Genomic DNA, 3,743 nt, shown 5'->3' on the forward strand with positions numbered 1-3,743 from the left:
GGACAGAAGTTACATAAACCAGTTTGACCCAAATCAGTTAAGTCTGATACTACATCCAACCAGGTTTATCTTTAACCAGTTTCAGCCATTTTGAAACTGGTTTGAGTACACTGAACTTATGTTCTGTTACACTTGTAAACCAGTTTTTGATTAATTAAACTGATTTATGTGTAACTTCTGTCCTTAGCCATAGTGTATATGAGCAAACTTTTACTGCACCACTCAGTGTCTGGAGGCCATGCCCAATGCAGGAGGGAAGGTGAGTATCAGTATTTCTCAAGTCATCAGGTTTATTCCTTTAATGGATTGTGTCTCCTCTGTGTGAGTTGCAAAAGCAAGCAGGACCAGGCTTCTCTGGTGTGTGTACAAAGTTGTGCCATTTCTTCTCCCTCACATAGTTGGTTTTCAGTGCGTATGCAATGAATTATTTGGGAGAGAAGAGTTTGACTCTCAAAGCCTTGGGATTTAGCTTAATGTTCCTGTGGACACTGCAGTCACTCCACTGGTACTTAGTCAGCAGCAGGCTACAACTCTCCCATTCCACCCCACACCTTCAAAGCCCAGTCAGGGCTTCAGGGCTTTTCTCATCCAGCTGTTCTGGATTCATTTTTCAGAAATAATTATTTTATAAGCCCTTATGCACAGTCAAGAATCAGAACAGCAAAAATGAGGGGGGATATCAAATAACTACATCAGTACATTTGAAAGCTTAGACAGGCCCTGGCTTTAGAGTCCAGAGAATATAAGGTCAAGACAACCACAGCTCATCTAAGGTGGCAGAACCCTCCTGTTCCGCCAACAGATTTGATCCGTTCATCAGAAATGGAATAAGGTTCCTGCTACTGCCTTGCGGTCTGCTGAGCATGTATGCCCCAAGATGGCTGATGCCAGTCACCAAGTGTTTGAAAATACAGAATCAGTCTTGAAATATTGTAAGATTGACTTTAAAATCTTATGCCTTTAACTATTTTTCCTTGCCTTCTAGTTTCTGAGCCCTTAGAAAAGAAAGCAGATTCCCTAGCTTTTTTCCCCATCACAAGAGTTGCAGTGAAACTGCAAAAGCAGGCAACACTGCAGTTGTGCCTTGAGCTTTGCCTTTCTCTGCTCAGTTCAGGGCTGAATTCTTCCCAGGTTACAGCAGTCTGACCCCGCAGCAGACTCTGCCAGGAATTTAGGTGTATGCAATTCCAGAACGTGTGGTCTTGCTGGTTATGTCGAAGAAATTAGGTTTTATAGCTGGAGCACTTCTATACCTGGGTGTTTCTAGTTGCCTGAAGTGCCCATCGGTGATGTTGGCAGCTGGGTGTAAGTTAGAGCTTCTACGCTAGAGGCTGAAATGATTCCTACCAGCCCCAAATGGATGAGGCACAGGGGCACCTACAGGCCTGTCATTCAGCACTGCATAGAACTCAGGCACAGGGTGGAATCTCAGTCTCAGACATGCTACTGGTATACTTTGCCTACATAGTTAGTTCTAGTAATAATTAGCCATTTCCTTTCTTTATAGAAACCCAATGCTTAGTTGTAGCCAGTTACAAGATGGAGGGTTTGTTTGTACAGAATTTTATTGTGAATAAGTTTAATTTAGTTGTAAAGTAGATTAAGCTAATTTGGAATAAGGCATTTTTATTCTGGAATCAGAGTGCCCACCAGGGAAGTTAATCAGGAATAGCTATAGCACTTCTTACCTAAACCAAATTAACTTCCCTGTGCACGCCAGCCCTCAGTTACAATCCTTTTTGCCAGCTTCATCATTTAAAATTCATAGAGCTACCCTTTGATTTCCAATACTGTTGCCTTTATTTTGAGGAAAAGGTCTAATATTTCCAAAGCACATCCTACTTTCCTTGCTCACTGAAAGGTATTTGCAATGACAATACTGCCCTCGACTGGACGTACATGAATCATTCTTTACCAGACTAATGTCACACCTTCACACACCTCTGGTTTATTCCATCTAATATGCTCTGTGTGGGATTCACAGATTCCATTAGTGGTGGATTTTTTTTCTCTTTAATTTCCACGCTTCTTTGCCTTATCTGTGTGAATGATAGATTTTATTATTTTGGTGTATTCATGATCTCTGCCTGATGAATTCCATTGATAGCAGGTAAAAAAAAGAGAGAAGGAAATTCACGCTATCTGAGTCAATTATATAGGTCCTTGACAGGTACCAGATGGATCTCTACAGGTGGGTGTCCTGGGTGTACATGGAGCCCCACTGCCTTCATCTCAATGTGCTCAACTTCAGGATTGGGATCATAGTAGTTAACATTTAACTGACATGCCTATTTTTCAGATTGACCATCACCAGCCTGTGTGAACACCTGCATCTCTGCACACCTCATTCCTTGCAATGCGGTTGTAAGAGTTGCAAATTAAATTTCCTACTTAGCCAATTAAAGTTCTTTGATTGTTTTCGAAGAAAGGTCTAGTCCCCTTGCCTTGCCTGAGGCATGTTACTTTACACTAGCATAATGCTGTCAAATCAGCATGGTTGTGTATGGCACCCACTGTACCCAAGTAAAGGATTACATAAGGCACCGGGCAGTGCTGAATCCAGCCTGCAAGTATTTATGATCCCCCAACAATTAGATTGTATATATGGAAAATGTATAAATTTGATATAATTTTCCAGGTATAGAATCTAATTATTGGAGATTTACCTTGATTTAGTCCCCCTCCTACAGCTTCAGCAGGGAAATAAATCTGGAGGGTGGTCTGGTGACCCCCTTGCCTCCCCCCCGCAATGTCTATCCCCCTGCTGTCCCTTTCCCCTCCCTCCTACCGTCAGACCCTGCTTTCCCTTAGCAGATGGAAGTGAGGGGCAAATTTAAAAACACTGGTGGATGAATTGATGCATTTAATTTAATTTTATTTAATTTTATTTTTAACTGATGCAAGTTTTAGCACACGTACTCCACAAACAGACTTTTAAGCAGCACTTTTGTACGTACTTATATAGAGTACAAACCATACGCGATATTAGTCCAAAGCCAAAAGATTTATGATTTACCGTAGAGTTCACCTGGCTGGGTCCCAGAAAATTCAACAGCATTTCAAGCCTTGGTGATGACATAGATCAGCCCTGTTCAGTACGTGGGTTTACTCCAGATACCCTTCTCCTTCCTCCCCTTCCCCAAAGGATAGCAAAAGTACGGAGGGAAATATGTATGTTCTTCTGGAATGCCAGAAGAGAAAGGATGGATAGAGTTGAACTGTATGAAGCAAGAGATGGGGGATAGGGGCTGCTGGACTTGGGATTGTTTGCCTATGCAAAATATGTAAGTGCGGTATGCAAGACAGTGACGAGGGAAGAGGGGGAAAACAGCATGTATCACCTGATTTTTCACAGGTGCAATTTTGAGGAAATGGGGAGTATATCAGACCTCTTTGATGTGTCCATGGACAGGGCAACTGCCAATTCACATCAGGATGGAAGGCTTCATGTGGAGGTATAAAATAGGGAAGGTAGGGCTGGAGGTCCTGAAGGATCATAAGAAATTGCTGAAAGTGGTAAGGGAGAGAGACAGGATGGCACAGGAGACAAAGACAGGATGGTGGGAACCTTCAGAGAAGGGCAAGTGAAAGTGTGGGGAGAGGTGGCAGGTAAACAATTAAAAAGGGAACATGCTGAACTGGCATGTGTCACAACCCAGTGATTTTGGTGCCTCGGCACGATGGAATTTTCCCGCCACATGAGAGCCTCTTGCAAAGTAAAAGGTTTTCTGTTGCAGCAGAAA

The sequence above is a fragment of the Alligator sinensis genome, unplaced genomic scaffold (assembly GCF_000455745.1).
Source record: "Alligator sinensis unplaced genomic scaffold, ASM45574v1 scaffold233_2, whole genome shotgun sequence".
Classification (NCBI taxonomy): domain Eukaryota; kingdom Metazoa; phylum Chordata; order Crocodylia; family Alligatoridae; genus Alligator; species Alligator sinensis.